The sequence below is a fragment of the Miscanthus floridulus genome, chromosome 9 (assembly GCF_019320115.1).
Source record: "Miscanthus floridulus cultivar M001 chromosome 9, ASM1932011v1, whole genome shotgun sequence".
Classification (NCBI taxonomy): Eukaryota; Viridiplantae; Streptophyta; class Magnoliopsida; order Poales; family Poaceae; genus Miscanthus; species Miscanthus floridulus.
This window is the reverse complement of record NC_089588.1, coordinates 78,677,210-78,695,822: the sequence shown is the minus strand read 5'-3', so window position 1 is coordinate 78,695,822 and position 18,613 is coordinate 78,677,210. Positions and strand designations below refer to the sequence as shown.

The 18,613-nt window shown below is 44.4% G+C and overlaps 1 pseudogene; it reads left to right on the top strand.

Annotated features, from left to right (window-relative positions):
- The first annotated feature begins 15,033 nt into the window (after positions 1-15,033).
- LOC136480127 (uncharacterized) lies at positions 15,034-16,441 on the top strand (annotated as a pseudogene).
- Positions 16,442-18,613: the final 2,172 nt, after the last annotated feature.

Sequence of the window (18,613 nt, the reverse complement as noted above, 5' to 3'; positions counted from 1 at the left end):
CTTTTAAAACACAACAATCAAAGAAAATACATTAAAGGACTACTAATTCAGATATATATATATGTAAAGGAATCAAATTAATAATTAATTACTTGACAATAATTCTATATACTTCAGATATATATAAATATAAATATAAAATAAAATTACATGAAGCATATCAAACACACACCATGGTAGAGGGTAATTAATTAATGGCCTATTTATCAATAAATAATTAAAAATATATATTTATTAATTAAAATAAATAATTTCAAAGACAACAATTAATATTTTACCCACTACCTTTCATGCAAACCCTATTCCAATTTCATGAAATATAAATTTATAAAATTAAAATTAAAAAAAACCCTAGATCTAGATCTAAATCTACATGTACATGAAACATACATGAAACTAGGGTGTAATCTCAACTAAAATCAAGCAAGATCGACTAATAAATGGTGTAATCTCATTTATCTAACTAATTTACACTAATAGCTTCAAAACTAGAGTCTAATTTGCCTCATACAAAGCTCATGCACCATTGAAGACAGAGAAAAGCAAAACTCTAATTACGATCACTAACCAACCATTAAAAGTTCAAATAAAGGCTTGGAATAGCATTTTCTTACCTTGTGGAACCTCTCCACCAAATTATTTGAGATCAAAAACTCCGTCCTTAGTAGAGCAATTTTTAAGAGGAGTCAAAGGCCTCCCAACCTTTTTTGCTCGGGTTGAAGAGGGTGGCCCGAGGTAGAAGAAGGTGGGGCTACTCCAATGCCAGCCGCCCCTAAAAAAAGCCATATTACCCCCCCCCCCCCAAACTGTTTTTCACATAGGTGTGCTTCCTGACTTGTCGTCCAATATAATATACTTCCTCAACCAGGAATAAATCGCGGGACTATCCTAGCCTGTTCGCTTGCTCGTAAACGATCGTAAATTTCTAGTCGGGAACAGTGTTTTTCTCTCACACCAAACCAGCCAGCAGTAAATAATCCACGATACGATACGGCCTCCCGAACAGGCTGAGGCCATTAGGCGCTGTTTGCGCACAGTTCGCCACTATACACACAATGTCCAGCAGGTTACACACTGTTTGGCACTGTTCAGACTATTTCGTACTGTTGCATGCATTGTGTGCCTAACTTTGCTGTGCACTGTGCTGCTGTTCAGCGTTCACGCGTTTCTTTACTGCTCTGTTTCTACTGTTTCCAAAACCCACGCAGCGGAGCGCACGTACAGAGCTAGTATAATCAACCGGGCATAGACACACGAGCAAACGGACCAATGCATCCATACTGGCTCGTTCGGTTAGCTCCTTTCAGGTCTAGGATTCATTTCAGATTTGCTTTCTTATACAAATTAAGCCTACTGTTTTAGCTGGATTTTTTTCAGGGACTCATTCCCTGCTAAACGAATGGGACCTTATAGATTTCAGCGATGTTCCGAGGTGGGACTTGGGCCATATCATGCTGGCATGGCCTAGTCCCTCTCATGCTCCATGTTGCTTTCAAGCCAAAATTTGTAGACACGCGGGGCAAGTCCATCCGTGCTAGAACCACATAGTAAGTCTTTTTCTAGGCCCAAAGAAAAAAATTGATCCGGGCTTCGTGGCTATTATAAGGATACGTGGAGGATACTGTCTAGTTTAGCAGCATTTATATTTTTTAAACTAGCAAATAGTTACAAATTCAATGTGTAGAAGATATATTTCAAATTTCTTTATTGAATGATCATGTTTACGTTAATGTTTACAAGCAGGCATCAATAGTTAAGCTATGTTCATGCTATGAAGGCCTAAGCATGACCCAAGATACACTACTGGATTCAGGTTCTTTGCCGAGTGCCTGGGGCACTTGGCAAAGGCTATATTGCACTCGGCAAAGCCTTTGCCGAGTGCGGCACTCGGCAAAGCACACACGGCAAAAAATTGATCGGCAAAGCACTCTTTGCCGAGTGTATTTTAACGGGCACTCGGCAAAGGCTTTGCCGAGTGCTCCGGGGGCACTCGGCAAAGAAAAGCGACCGTCACGGCGACGGTCCCGTTGACGGTCACTTTGCCGAGTGTCAACCCTGCAGGCACTCGGCAAAGATTTTTTTATTTTTTTTTAAAAAATTTCTTTACCGAGTGCCAACCCTCCAGGCACTCGGCAAAGATTTTTATTTTTTTTAAAAAAAATTCTTTACCGAGCGCCAACCCGGAAGGCACTCGGCAAAGAGCTTTTATTTTTTTTTGAAAATTTTCTTTGCCGAGTGCCACCCCTATAGGCACTCGGCAAAGATTTTTTATTTTTTTTAAAAACTCTTTGCCGAGTGCCAACACGGCAGGCACTCGGCAAAGTTTAATTTTTTTTTAAATTTCTTTGCCGAGTGTTATAGTCACAGCACTCAGCAAAGCTGGAAAATCTGTTTTCTGGTCGCCCATTTTGCTAGCTTTGCCGAGTGTTGTGACCATTGCGCTCGGCAATGGGGTCCTTTGCCGAGTGCAACACTCGGCAAAGTGACCCAAAACGGCAAATTTTTTTTTGCATTCCATCATGACAAATACATTCATACAAACATATATCACATATATATCTCATCCATCGCATATATATCTCATCCATCGCATATATATCTCATCCATCACATATATATCTCATCCATCCACACATCCATCCGCCCATATCACATCCATCATAATATATAATAATAAGTGCTCAAGTCCATCCAAATAAGTTTACAAGTCCATCAAAGTCCACAAGTGCATCACAAGTATATCACAAGTCCATCACCAAGTGAACAACAAATGTAAAAAATACAACATGCACTCATCTCGGCCACTGCGACTGTGGTGAAGGCCCAGATGCATCATTCGTAGGTGCATGAGGTGGATTATTCGAACCACCGTCAGATGGAGACTGCACAAAGGAGAAAAGATTGCATGTGAGACAAGATTATTTTGATAGCTAATCTAGGACGATAGAGGCCATACAAGCAAAGCACAAGCGAAAGTAAAAAAACTATGATACTCACAGGAGTAGCTGCAGCTGCAGGACGCGGAGGCGGAGGTGGAACCAACAGCCCAGGTGGCAGAGACAAGCCCATACGTTGCCCAAACCCTTATAGGAAATCCGTAATGTCCATCAGCCTCTACGCCTGGGCCTGCCGCTCGGCCCGCTCGGCCTCCAACTGGGCCCCCAGCTCCTGACGTTCCTTCATTTCTTGTTCCAGCCGGGCCTGCAATATTTCACTCCAATGTTTCAGTAATGTAAAGCTAATTAAGGCGTGTAAAGATCAATGTATGACGAGTAAAACAGGAATAACCTCGAGTGCGTCGACCCGGTGCTGTGCAGCGGTCGGCCGTGTGCGAATGGTCGGGCTCTCGCTCGTGCTCTGTGCTCAGATCTAGGAGAGAGAGGGAGTAGAGGCCGTGTCGATGACGCCGTCGCCAAGCCAGAACCGCCCATGCTTCTTGCCTTGCCCCGCCCTCATGACGGCCTCTCCATCGAAGTCCTAGGTGCTCGGATCATGGTCTGTCCCATGGAGCGACCTCGTCACCTCAGTGTACTCACTGATGCGGGAGTGGACGCTCGGGTTCGTGTATGCCTCGGGCGGGTCGTCCAGGTTGAAGGAGACATCGGACGTCGCCTTACCCTTGTGGGCCATACACCATGCTTGGAAGCCCGAGCAAGCCTGGCCACTATGTGACGCCGACTACGAGAAAGACAGCACGATGATTAGAAATCAGACAGAACTGAGCGTGACAATAGATAAATCAATTCGTGTACCCATGCTTGTTTGTATCCGGTGAGGTTGCGGCTGCCTTGATGGTGTGCTGGACCTTGCATCAGTAAACGACGGTCCCGGGCATCCCTGTGCATCTTGAGGTACTCCTCCGTGAACCACCTGTCCACCATCATCGCCCAGCACTCGGGATACGCTTGGCACCACTAGGGAATCACCTACACGTCATCAAGTATTGGACATATAAGAAGATCAAATTAAACCAACTTAATCTCAAATCAAATCAATATTGATGTTCTTCATTTACCTCAAGGTACTGCTCCCGGGTCAGCTGCATCTCTCTTGCGTCTTTCTTGGTTTTCCTCTCTCCAAGGTTCGACCCGTAGTAGGTTACGATGGCCTAGATGTGCGCCTCGTGATGCATGTCGGTGACGAGTTTTTTACAGGCTTTGGTAGTCGCCTGCTCCGCCCTGGCCTCAAATCCCTCCTCGCATCTGTAATAAGTCTGCATACAAAAGCGATGTATCGATTCATTATTTCAAGAAAACTCCAATGAATGCGATGTATTGAGCAATGTTGTGTAAGGGAGACTTACCCAAAACTCTGCCTTCACCCGCGCCACCTTGTTGGGGTACTCCGCATCGGAGGCGACGACGTAGTGGTCAAACGAGTAGGCCAGCTCCATCTTCGATGCGTACGTGACAATGCCGGGGAAGTGCTGCCTGCACAGAAGACCCAGGATGCCGTTGACTAGCCGTGCGTTACCACCCGACACAACCACCCAGTTCCTGCACAAGTAATTAAGAAAAATTATTAGTTTTTTTCATCATATCATATGAAGTAGTGGTGATAACATATATAGTTACTTACTTTTGTCCTTCGGGGCAAATCACTGGGCGTTGGTGAGGAAGCGGAACCTGTGGGAGGCTCGCGGGACCTCGCAAGTAGACACTCGAAGAGGAGTTGGAGGAAGCGAAACCCGTGCCTGCCGCCTCCCCCCTCCTCCTCCTCCTCCACCTCCTCCTCCTCCTCCTCCTCCGTCTGCCAAACCAACTCCTCATCTGACTTGTCCACGGGCGCCACCTCCTCCTGTGGCTGGCGGTCCTCCTCACGTGGCGTGGGAGGAGACGGCCCCCTCCTGCTGCTAGCGGTCCACCTCCTCCTGTTCGATTCCTCTGCCGCCCCTCTGCCCCCTCCTGCGACCGGCGTGGTCTTTGGTAAATCGAGTTCACAGACCTATGACGGTCGCCCGCCATCTTTGTTCAATCACCTGCAATAAAAAAGAAAAACAAGACGTAATTAGAAATAGGTGCAAAAATAAACAAAACATAATTACAAAAAACATAGTATTACATGTATTAGAAATATATGCAAAAATGAACAAAACATAATTACAAAAAACATAATATTACATGTATTAGAAATAATCTTCATGATTGAAATTAGCTGGATCATAGGTCTCGTCATCACTATCAACATTGTCCAACTCATCAACACTATCCGAAGGAGGAATGTTGTCTTCATTGTCATTGCTGAAATGTAATCGCTCAAGCATTTGTATGTCCTTCAGATTTCGCACCTCGTCTCCAGCGTCATCGTCATCATCCCTTTCATTATCTACTTCCATTCCTATCTCTTCGGTTAAGTCTATGTCAAACCTCCCTTGTAGCCCCCTCTTCTTGATAGAACTCTCCATCATATGTGTTTAGGTTGAAGTTGTAATCTTCATCGTTTGGGACAGGTAGTTTACCGTGTGGCGATACCTTGTGCACAATAGACCAACCCTTAAGATGCTCGGCGTCTTTGCACGCGTATGACGTATAATAAACCTGGACGACCTGTTGAGCCACAATGTAGACATCTTTTCCTGGATAGACGGAATCCTATTGAATCTTGACTAGCCCAAGCTTAGGGGTCCGTCTCGTTACACCAGGATGAAACCAGTGGCATTTGAATATGACAGGAGTAAGAGGTTTGGAACCATAAAATGATAGTTCGTAGATTTCTTCAATTCTTCCATAATAGTCGAGTCCATCAGTGCCGGGCGTAACAACTCCGCTGTTTGTGGTTTGTCGATTGGGCCGACTCTGCTCGTAGCTTGCTATGTGAAAACGATATCCATTCACGTCATAACCGGTAAATGACTTGACCCTAACGGCACAACCATTTGCAACCTGTCTTAACTCATCACTTATAGGCGCATCAGTTTGGGCTTTCTGTTTGAACCAACAAATGAAATCGGGGCTCCCTGGTCCCGCACCCTGTGAAAGAAGGGTATCATTTTCTTGCGGGGTAGGTTGCCTTGATCCATGCCAGGATTGACGAAGAAATTCCCTGTACCAACGAGAAACAAGGGGGTTGGACGATGAAACAAGAACATACAGCGAAATGAAATAAGTTCGTTTAGAACTTACCGAATGAACGGTTGCACCTCGACAAGGTTGGTCAACACATATAGCATGATACTGCGCCACTCTTCATTTTTCAATTGCTTAGTGGTCAATGCACTTGCGCTTCCAAGTTGCCCTTGGAAAAGGCTGAGGTTCGATTCATTTTCGCCAGCATTGTAACGAGGGGGTGGATTATGAACGTTAGGAAGTTTCTCAGTGTAGTATTTCTCTGTGAAGTTCGACACCTCCTCTAGAATGTATGCCTCTGCAATGGAAGCCTCAATTCTGGCTTTATTTCTACATTTTTTGTGAAGAGTCTTCAGACATCTCTCGATTGGATAGCACCAACGGTTCTGCACGGGCCCCCCCATCCGTGCCTCATACGGGAGGTGCACAATCAAATGCTGCATCGACAAGAAGCAGGTAGGTGGAAAGATCTTCTCTAACTTACAGAGCAACACGGGTGTCGCTTTTTCCAAGTCATCAATGACGGTCCGAGAGAGCTCCTTGGCACAAAGCTAGCGGAATAAGTAGCTCAACTCTGCCAGCACTTGCCAGACATGCTTCGAGACATAGCCTTGAACCATCGCCGGAAGAAGCCGCTCAATCCATATGAGGTAGTCATGACTCTTCATCCCGTTGACTCGCAGAGTGCCTAAGTTAACTCCCCTCTTTAGATTCGCTGCATACCCATCAGGGAACATTAGCTTCTTGATCCATTCAAGTACTTCCCTCCTTTGATCCTTTTTCAAGACAAAATCAGCCTTAGGCCTTCTCCAGGTCTTGCCACGACTAGGAGGTTGCATCTCTTGATTTGGTCTATCGCACAACGTTGCCAGGTCTACTCTAGCCTTTGGGTTGTCCTTAGACTTTTCAGTGTCCATGAGTGTTGCCCAAAGTGTCTCGGTGACATTCTTTTCAGTGTGCATTACATCAATGTTATGTGGTAGAAGAAGGTCATCGAAATAGGGGAGCCTCGTCATGCTCGAGATATGAGTCCACATATGCTGCTCACCATATCCCACAAAACCACCTTCTTCATTGGGCACGAGAGCACCTATCTGAGCATGAACCTCGGCACCATTCATCATCCGCGGTGCAGGGTTTGTCACTTTGACGCCTTTCGTAAAGTTCTTGATGTCTTGTCTAAATGGATGGTCAAGAGGTAGGAATTGACGATGTCTATCAAACGATGAATACTTGCCACCCTTCTGCAACCAAATAAACCTCACACCTTCCTTGCATATTGGACATGGGAACTTCCCGTGAACACACCAGGCGCAGAATATCCCATACGCCAGGAAGTCATGTAGGGAGTAGTGGTACCAAACGTGCATTTTGAAGGTTGTCTTTGTAGCTCGATCGTATGTCCATACCCCTTCGTCCCAAGCACGGACCAATTCATCAAACATAGGCTCCATGAACACACCCATATTACTCCCTGGGTGTCCAAGAATTATCAACGACAAGAATACGTTATGTCGTTGAAAGGAGACATCGGGGGGGGGAGATTAAGGGGGATAACAAAGACGGGCCAACATGTGTATGGGGCAGCCATCATTCCATAAGGATTGAACCCATCTGTTGCCAACGCGACACGTACATTACGAGCCTCATCTGCTTTGTCATGATGTTTGTCATTAAAGCGGATCCAAGCTTCACCATCGGATGAATGTACCATCTTGTTAGGATTGTACTGTTTGCCATTTTTGTGCCATGTCATCTGTTTCACGGATTCCTCGGTCATGTATAGCTGTTGGATCCTTGGTAGGAACGGAAGGTACCGTAGGATTTTCATGGGGATCATAAGTTGCCTCTTCTGGCCATCATCAGAGTCTACCTCCAGGTACCTGGAGGATTTACACTTTGGACAGAACTTTGCATGCTCATGTTCTTTCCTAAATAGGAGGCACCCTTTTGGACAAGCATGTATCTACTCATACGGCATCTTAAGTGCTCGAAGGAGTTTCTGTAACTCGTACATGCTCTTCGGCAGAATGTGGCCCTATGGAAGCAAGGTGCCAATCACGACCAACATCTTATCGAAGCCAGGTCGACTTAAGTTTAACTCGGACTTCAACCCCATTAAGCATCCAATGGCATCCAGTTGAGACACCGTTGACTGATCATGAAGGGGTTTCTATGCCGAGTCCATCATATCGTAGAACGCCTGTGCGGTTGCTTCCATCTCCTCCTTCTCACGTCCCTCATCGAACTGTCCTTAGTGAAAGTCATCTAACATGTCTGCTACCTCGGCATCAGCATCAAAAGCCACCACCCGTGGTCTCACCACCTCCTCTCTCATACGATGGGCTTCACCATGGTGGACCCACCGGGTGTAGTCCGGCGTAAATCCATTCTTCACAAGATGTTTACCCATTTCCACCTTGTTTACCCTTCTCCTGTTTCCACATTTGCTGTAGGGACACAAAACTAGGCAATGTCCTTTAGCAGCGTTGCCAAATGCACTGTTCAAGAAAGCATCGATCTTGTTCATCCATTCCGTGGTGTAATCACTCTGACTTCTCCAGCCCGTGTACATCCACTGACGATCATCCATCCTCTAACATATGTATCGACGAGTAATGTAACCATCAATTGCATCTATATGGTGTTCCTACTGTCTAATAGGTGAGGATAGGTCCTAATCCCACCCGCAGATGCGTAGATGAGGTTAGTTTCCATGCTCTACTCCTATCCGAGACAGAATTTCGGTAGCACCTCCCCGCTGTTCTCTAGATACACGTCCTGCCAAAGAAGAGTGTGTATCCGGAGAACAACAGGGAGGTGATGCCGAAACTCTGTCTTGGACTAGAGCAGAACATGGAAACTAACCCATCTACGCATCCGCGGGCAGTCCAAAAAGCGTGGACAATCCGAAATAGATACGGTCATAGATATGCAAAGATCTGCATACCTCCAACCGTATCTCTTTCGAACCGGAGACGCCTAACTGGGTTACGCGATCTACGACAATGATACGAAAAGAGGGGTTATACCTAGGGTGGCGACGGAGTCAGGCTAGCAGGGCCGTGGCAGGTCGGTGTAGTGGCGAGACGACATGGTGCAGGTAGACCGACATGGTGGCGAGAACTCCGACTCAACTCTGACGGGCTCTTCTCTACAAAAATGGAACAAAATACTGTCATTTACAAAAAAAATCGGTAGAACCTCCCCTGCACGGTGAGGTTTCCAAAACCTGCAAAAAACAACGGCATGATGGCCGACAAGCACATATGGCTCAACAGAAGCCGTGTAGTTTGGATATCAATCCATGCAGAAGAATATATCCAAGTAGTACCACTACTTGTACTACTACTTTCACTATTGCTACTACTACTACCATTGGTTCTTCTACTACTACCACTATTGCTACAACTACTACCATTAGTTGTACTACTACTACTACCACTACTTCTACTACTACTACCACTAATTCTACTACTAATACTACCACTAGTTGTACTAATACTACCACTAGTACAACTAATACTACTACAACTACCACTACCTCGACAATAATAAGTGAGAAGGCATACCTGACGGGCGACGGGGTAGGGGCGGGCGGCATCGGGATCGGGCGGAGTCGGGGACGGGGTCGAGCACGGATGGCGTCGGGGCGGGTGGTCCACGGGGCGCGGCCGGGGCAGGGCAAGGCCAGAAAAAAGGCGCGATCGGGGCGCAGGGCCGGCCGGGGTCAGGGCGGCGCGGTTGGGGGAAGGGCCAGCCGGGGGCACGGCGCGGCCTGGCGCGTGGGCAGCGGGCGGCGTGGCTGGGGGAAGGGTCGGCCGGGGGCACGGCGCGGCTGACGGCAGGGCGCGACGGCAGTGGGCGGCGTGGCCAGGGGAAGGGCCGGCCGGGGGCAGGGCCGGCCGAGGGCACGGCGCGCGGGCGGCCGGGCGCGTGGGCAGCGAGGTCAAGGCGGCGCGGTCGGCCGGGCGTGCGGGCGGCGCGGCGGCCGGGCGCGTGGGCGCGCGGGCGGCCGGTGGCGGTGTGGGCGCGGCGCGGAGGCGGGGGCGGGCAGGCGTGGGCGCGGGGTGGCTGGCTGTGACTGCCCAGCCGGTCAAAAACCGCTAAGTCCGTGGCTTTGCCGAGTGCCGGATCAGGGAGGCACTCGGCAAAGATTTGTTTTTTTTTGTTTTTAATTTCTTTGCCGAGTGCCCCCCAGATCTGGCACTCGGCAAAGATTTAATTTTTTTTAAATTCTTTGCCGAGCATCTCAGATCTGGCGCTCGACAAATAAATTTTTTTTATTTTTAAAATACTTTGCCGAGTGCCCCCTGGACGGCACTCGGCAAAGATTTAATTTTTTTTTTATTATTTCTTTGCCGAGTGCTCCTGTGGATGCACTCGGCAAAGAGGAAATTTAAAAAAAAATTAAAACATTCTTTGCCGAGTGCCTGATAATTGACACTCGGCAAAGACACCCTTTGCCGAGTGACATGCCCCGGCACTCGGCAAAGTTTTTTGTTTTTTTGTTTTTGGCCTCCAATTTTTTATGCAGCCTTTTTAAAGCACCAGGAACTCCTAGTTATAATTTGGAAATTTTTTTGTGGCTTTTTGTTATATTTAGTTACTTTATTTCGTTTACTTGAATTTTTTTGGAAATTAGAAATTTGAACTGCACGTGGTACGAATAATGGAGTTTAATGATTCAAAAATTGATAGTATCCAGGACTAACATGACTATCAATTTTTGAATCATTAAACTCCATTATTCGTACCACGTGCAGTTCAAATTTCTAATTTCCGAAAAAATTCAAGTAAATGAAATAAAGTAACTAAATATAACAAAAAGCCACAAAAAATCCCCAAATTGTAACTAGGAGTTCCTGGTGCTTTAAAAAGGCTGCACAAAAAAATTGGAGGCCAAAAACAAAAAAACAAAAAAAACTTTGCCGAGTGCCGGGGCATGGCACTCGGCAAAGGGTGTCTTTGCCGAGTGCCAACCATCAGGCACTCGGCAAAGAATGTTTTAATTTTTTTTTAAAATTTTCTCTTTGCCGAGTGCATCCACAGGAGCACTCGGCAAAGAAATAATAAAAAAAATTTAAATCTTTGCCGAGTGTCGTCCAGGTGGCACTCGGCAAAGTATTTTAAAAATAAAAAAATTTTATTTGCTGAGCGCCAGATCTGAGACGCTCGGCAAAGAATTTTTTTAAAAAAATTTAAATCTTTGCCGAGTGCCAGATCCGGGGCACTCGGCAAAGAAATTAAAAACAAAAAAAACAAATTTTTGCCGAGTGCCTAATCGCAGGCGCTCGACAAAGAAGGCCGTGACAGGACGCCGTTTCACGGGCAGCCTATGCCGAGTGTAGAGATTTTGCCGAGAGTCTGGCACTCGGCAAAGAAGTCCTTTGCCGAGTGCCCGTGTTTGCCGAGTTTCTGGCACTCGGCAAAGAAATCTTTGCCGAGTGCAATTCTTTGCCGAGTGCAGCACTCGGCAAAGAAGGTCTTTGCTGAGTGCCCGATTTTTGACACTCGGCAAAGTCTCTATTTCCAATAATGATACAGGTCTGGACGTGAAACTCACCGTGCCGAGATTCTAGATACAACATTGTAAGTTGAGAAGGTTGCAAGACGAGACATGGATGGAAGCAACATATATATGGCAAGTTGGGCGCAACCAATGCCGGGACGACACTATTCACAAGCGTCTCAATAACTCGTCAGCCAGATGGCGAAACAGACACCGACACATTGCGTCCTTTTGTACATGCTGCCTATTCCCGCTAGCTAGGATAGTGAAACATAAAGTCTAGGAGTCTAGGATGAAAAGTATTTTAGTGAGAAAGGTGCGCAGAAGAATGTTGATTGTCTTGAATGAATGAATGAATAGTACAATGATATGCTATACTGCATGGGATTTGGTTATATCCATTGAAGATGAAAACTTCAAAGGCGCTTTCAAGCTTATAGAAGCGTATGATAAATTTCCCCCGCGAGCTATGAGTAGTATGCATTGTATTTTTTCACTTCAATTCATGCTGGAGTTTTTCTCTACGTATGGTTTTTTTTTATTTGGAAGACCCAAGACCGACTGGTACCTAATTAAACCAAACCCACGTATGCAGATGCATTCATCAACATCAGCATCCAGACCTACGTGGAATCTATGTGTTGACGAGTCAACTTGCTCCTTTTTAAAAATAGTAAAATCATGGATATGTCATGCCGTGATAGTAATATTATTTCGTTTCCTTTTGTTGAAGGCACAAATTTTATGTCATCTTGTTTTCTCCATTCAAATTGGTTTTCCTACAATGGGCCTGTTCACTGGTTGGTTTCTGGGCTGGTTTGGGCTGGCTGAAACCAACCAGCGAACAGGATGAATGGGAGAAAAGTTGACATGCGTCGTCTCCTACTGTCCCATTGCTCAGCCACAGCATAAGATCCACGTGCATTCCTTGTCACCCTATGTTTATGTCATGTCCTATTTTGTTTGTACGGTACCAACCAGGGGCGGAGCTCTGAGTAGGGCAAGGTATGGCGCTCGCTATACCTTGAATTCCCAGAAATTTTTACCCCCAAATCACTCTGTACCATGGATATATCAAGGAAGATGAAGTTTCACTGTTATAAACTCTCAGCCGGCAGCTAGAGGAAGAAAAACAGTAGCGAGTCCAATATTACCTGGAAGTTCTCTTGGGCTATTGGCATATTGCTGGTTTTGGGCTGCTACCATATTTATTGAATTAGAGTATCACGTATATGGGCCTTTTGGCTTTATCCTTGGCCTGCTGGCTGCTGGAGCCTGCAACCATCGATCTTCTACCGAGAGTCTGAGACCACGGCGATCAACTTACCGCTCGTCCGCTCTATCAGATCAGGTGATCATCGCGAGCTCGACTGCGCTGCGCGAGTCCACCGTCTGCGCGAGCAACTCCGACTCCGCGAGTCCTGGCGTCGTTGACGAACTACTGTGTTTCCTTAGGGGCAGACTCTGGATGTCTGAATTTCTCATCAGTCCTTGCGTCGGTGAGTTACAAAGTTTACTATTTGTACAATTTTTTATTAGTTGGGATGCTTGATTATTAATTAATTACTAAGTTTGTTTGATTAATTTATGAATCACACTGAACATAAATTATCTAACCATGTATCCAAAAGGGAAAAACAAGGGCAATGCCAAAACAAGAGGTACATATTTAATTTTGTAGATGGAAAATTTGCTATAAACTAATTGGCATGTGTGCTTTAATATACTTTGCTAAATAATGGGTGGTGGTCGATTGCATATATGAGGACCTTTTGGTCCGGTGGAAGCACCTCCAATCCTTCTACTGGTGGTGGTGGAGCTGCGAATTTTTCAGATGTTGAAGTTGAGATTCAAGAACAAGTAGACAAGGATGATGAATTTGACATAAATGAGTATGAACAGGCTGTTGCCGCAATTGAAGAGGAGATGGAAAAATGACATATATAGCAGCTGAACAAGTGGAAGAGGAGACTGAAAATGATGTAGCAGCCGAACAAGTGGAAAATGAACAGGTTGAAGGTACTATTATAACTGAGTTCAACCCGGATCATGTTATCACTGATCCTAGGCTTCGTATACCAATTGATCAATTTTCTGTGTGTCGGATATATGAGACCAGGAAACCTCACCGCCTGTATTCTGGCCCAAGCCTAGAAATGAGGCCCACGTATACCGGGTGCATCAGCAAACGTTGTGATCAAGTTATCACACGTAGATAGCCGGCATTCCAATATCCGTGAGATATGGTCGAATGATCTGTTGTACTTTCCATGTAATAAACTAGGAAACACATCTGTTAACCATTCGGATCCTCTGTAACCCTACCCCCTAGCCGATATAAGGAGGGGTAGGGACCCCGATCGGTATTCTATTCCTTTACATTCTAGCGCATAGCAACAATCAGCAACCCCTATAACCGAGCATACGAATACAGAGAGATCCACTTCAAACTGGGCGTATGGTACCACGTACCTAAACCAGTATAATCCCTGTATCTTGTGTGCTAGCCCATCTGATTCCCTGTACACGAATATGCTGATCAGTATTGCCGGAGTAAATACTTTTGACACTGCGGACATTAGAAGTGATGTTAGGGGGGGCTTTCATAGCTAAAGGTCCAACTCAACCAATTGATTATAATTTTCCTTGAACAGATGATAATAGATTCTTTCAAGCAAGATGGTTCAAGAAACATCCTTGGCTTGAATATAGTGTGGAGAAGAATAAGGCATATTGCTTCTATTGTTATCTTTGCATGATCGCATGGATGAAAAATTTGGTGATGATGCCTTTATAACAGTAGGGTTTGACACTTGGAATGCATATATGAGGCACTTCCAAAACATGATGGTAGAAGCCATAATCTATGTAGGACAGCATATGAAGATTTTGATAATCAAAGAACAAGTGTGAAACACAAGGTTACAAAATATACAAAGGATGCAGCAATCATGTATGAAACTCGTTTGAATACATCATTGGGTATTGTTAGTTTTCTTACATTGCAAGGTGAACCATTCCGTGGACATGATGAGTTCCATACTTCTTTAAATAGGGGCAATTTTCTAGAGTTTCTTGATTGGTATAAAGAAAGGAATGAACAAGTCAAACTTGCATTTGATGAAACATGTCCCAAGAATGCCAAGATGACTTCCCCAACAATTGAAAAAGAACTTGCAGAATGTTGTGCGGCAGAGGTAACCAAAGAAATAAACCAAGAGATGGAGGGTTGTCTCTTTTCCAATCTTGCAGATGAATCTCGTGATATATCTGTCAAAGAACAAATGGCCGTGGTTGTGACATAAGCGATTGACTATATATGGTTGACTGGTTATCACATTTGTGTTATAATTAGCTAATCATATTATACTATCATATGTGTTCTAGGTTTGTGAACAACAAAGGAGACAACCTTAGAAGCATTGAAGATAGCAATTGTTGAAGTACTTGGTGAGCATGGGCTACACATTTCCAATCTATGAGGGCAAGGGTATGATGATGCTTCTAATATGAGAGGAGAATTTAATGGGCTTCAAAAGTAGATTCATGATGAGAACCCATATGCCTTCTATGTCCATTGCTTTGCTCATCAATTGCAATTGGTAGTTGTTTCCATCTCAAGATGTTGCTCATCTATTGAGGATTTCTTTGAATATGTTCACCTGATTGTGAACACCACTACTTCATCTTGCAAGAGGAAGGATTTATTGCTAGATAAGCAACACAAAATTCTTTTGGGTAAGTTGAGTAGTAGAGAGATTTCCCCGTGCAGAGGGAAACATCAGGCAACATCCTTGGCTAGACCTGGAGATACAAGATGGGGTTCTCATTACAAGACATTACTTCATATTGAGTCAATGTGGGATGCAGTGATTGAAGTTCTAGAAATTGTGCATCAAGACGTGCATAATCCATGTAGAGCAGGAGGTTTGGTGGAAATCATGGAGTCCTTTAGCTTTGTGTTCATTATGAAGATGATGTTGCAAATCCCACGCATCACAAATGAGCTATTACTTATCTTGCAAAGGAAGGATCAAAATGTTGTTGAAGCCATATCTTTGGTTATTGATGTGAAAACATGTTTGATGAATTTGAGGAATGATGGTTGGGAGCCACTATTTCAAGAAGCCACAAACTTTTGCAGTGAAAATGATATTCCAATACCAAATATGATTGGATCAGTACTGAGATTGGCAGATCAAGAAAAGGGGGGAGCAACAACATTACTCCAGACCATCATTTTCGTGTTGATACCTTTTATGCTGCTATAGATGCTATTACTACAGAGTTGGATCATCAATTTAATGAGGTATCTTCTGAATTGCTTGTTTGTTTTTCTTGTTTGGACCATAGAGATTCATTCTCTAAATTTGAGGTGGACAAACTTGCTCGACTTACCGAGATATATTCTAATGATTTCTCCTATTCCGATAAGAGGGATATTAAAGATCAACTTGAACTATTTACTATTCATGTGAGAAGACTTGAGGAGTTTAGAGATTGTCATGATCTTGCAACCCTAGCTGCAAAATTAGTTGAACTTAAAAGGCATACTGTATTCCCCTTGGTTTATCGATTGATTGAGTTGGCATTGATACTAACGGTGGCGACGGCATCGGTTGAAAGGGTCTTTTCTGCTATGAAGATTATCAAAACAGAATTGTGTAACAAGATGTCATATGCTTGGCTTAATGACTTAATAGTGTGCTACATTTAGTGAGAGATATTCAAAGGAATTGATCATGAGAGGATTAAGAAATCATTTTAGAAAAAGAAAGAAAGGCAAGTCAATTGCGTAGCAATTGATGTTCATCGTCACTTGGTTAGTCTATTGACTTTACTTGTATCTTTCTATTTATTCTAAATATTTTTACTTATATAGTAGGTGACGATAATGATATGTTATGTGTATAAACCAATAGACTGAGAAATCTTTGATATCTATGTTATCAATTTTGCCATACCTTAATTTTTGTCCTTCCTCGGCCACTGGTACCAACATGGGAACCACCATGTCCATTGAGATCATCCTCATTAAAGAGGAATTAGACCAACTTATTACAACTCAATATCTTTGGGTAAACAAAGCTTTTATAGCAATACCAACTCTATACCAAATTGTAAACAATGAAGGTCATCCATAGGATGCAAAGAGTCTTATTGACTAGTTCTCCAAAATTCAGCAAACCACCACCATGAGTGGTTGATGATCCCCATGCTGTTGCAATTGGGCTTAGAACCAAAGTCAATGATATTAGTTGGGCACTTATCGATTTGTATAGTTATCATTGTATTAAGATCCGATTGTAGGCTTTGTGGTTATTCTAGAGAGGAATGCCTAGTTTACTAGCATTTGTATCTTGAAAACTAGCAAATAGTTAGATATTTGCTGTATAGAGGATATATTCAATATTCCCTTGAATGATCATTGTTATGTTTTGACGTTTAGAAGCAATCATCAATATATATAAGCCATTTTCATACCGTGATGGCCCAACATGGCTCAATATGAAGTTTAGGCCATATAGACCATCGTGCCAAGATTCTAGACATGGCATGGACCTCACATTCATACCATGTTTGCATGGACAATAAAATCTTTGGTTCACTTTAGGCCGTGCTAATCATACTATGCCTCATCCTCAAACAGCATGACCCAAATCCCAACTCAAGATGTTCCTTCTCGCAGCATTGTAAGTTGAGAAGGTTGCACGACGATACATGGATTGATGCAACGTTAACATGCATATGGTACCTTGGGGTAGCCATGCTAGCATGAGAATACTCATGCAAGCGTGTAAGAGCTAGTATAGTAAGGGGCTGTAGGTCGGCTGTATGCTGAGGTGGAGGGGAGAGATCGAAGAAGAGAGAGAAGAGAAGTGGGTTGTAAGTTTACAACCAGCTTAAACACAAGAAACAAGAAATTTTGTGAGAGAAACAAATCGGCCATAGGTGAGCTCACTACTATATGAGTGGGCTGGGAGATTTGTTGTACGTTTATATATGCAGCTAATAGTGGGCTGCATTATTGGCATTGTTCTAAATAACTGGTCAGCAAGATGGAGAAACTGACACTGACGCATTATTGCATCCTTAATTATGTATGTGCTACCTCCTACCTCTATGGGTTCCCCCTGCCCTATCCTCCACTATGCCCATGATACGCTCATTTTTCTTCATGCTACCTTTGCCACCATTACTGCTGTCAGGAATGCCATCATCGACTTTGAGCTGCCCTCGTCAAGAATGACAGCAGTAATGGCCACTGCATGCATCTTATATCATTCATGTTTGGGACAGTTTTTTTTGGAGAGTCAGGTTGCGATGCAACAATGTTTGGTTGTTTTCTTGGGCCAACAATCCCTCTAGTATTCTTTTGGGCTTTCCTATGTGTTGACACCAGATTGATCCCGGATCACACACCAGCTAGGCCTAGATCGCCTGGGCCGCCATGGACCGAAGAACGCAGTGAGGATCACACTTACGTGGTGAAGAACGAAGAGGTTTACGAGCAAACAACCAAATGATAGCTATCACACTTATGTGACAAAGAACGGCTAGTTTCCAAGCAAACTAGCAAAGGAACCGTCGAAGGTCTCACCCGGGAGGGACCCCGTGGAGGCAAGGACGTCGCCGGGTTGCCCTAGGTCGGCCTTCAAGCCTAGGGCTCCATTCTTGGTCATCGGATCAAGTGATGAACAGCAGCATGGGGTTGGAGGAGGACATAAAGGAGTTGTAGATATAAAATGACGATTGGATTGTTGGATGTACTCAATCGGCCATGATCCACTAGTATATATAGAGAGGGGGTGTCTTATCCTAGTAGGAGACCCTTCCAAGACTTATTTTCCAAGTATCCCATGAGTTTGGAAGAGTTCAAATCTGAATCCATATGGCCAGATCCGAAAAAGGTCTTTTATTAGGTCTGTCGGAAGTTCGGCACTTGTCGGGACTTCCGACGTAGAGATGACCGCGGGCACTTCGCGAAGGTTTCTCGGAAGTTCCGGTGATTGTGGGAACTTCTGACGTTGGAGCA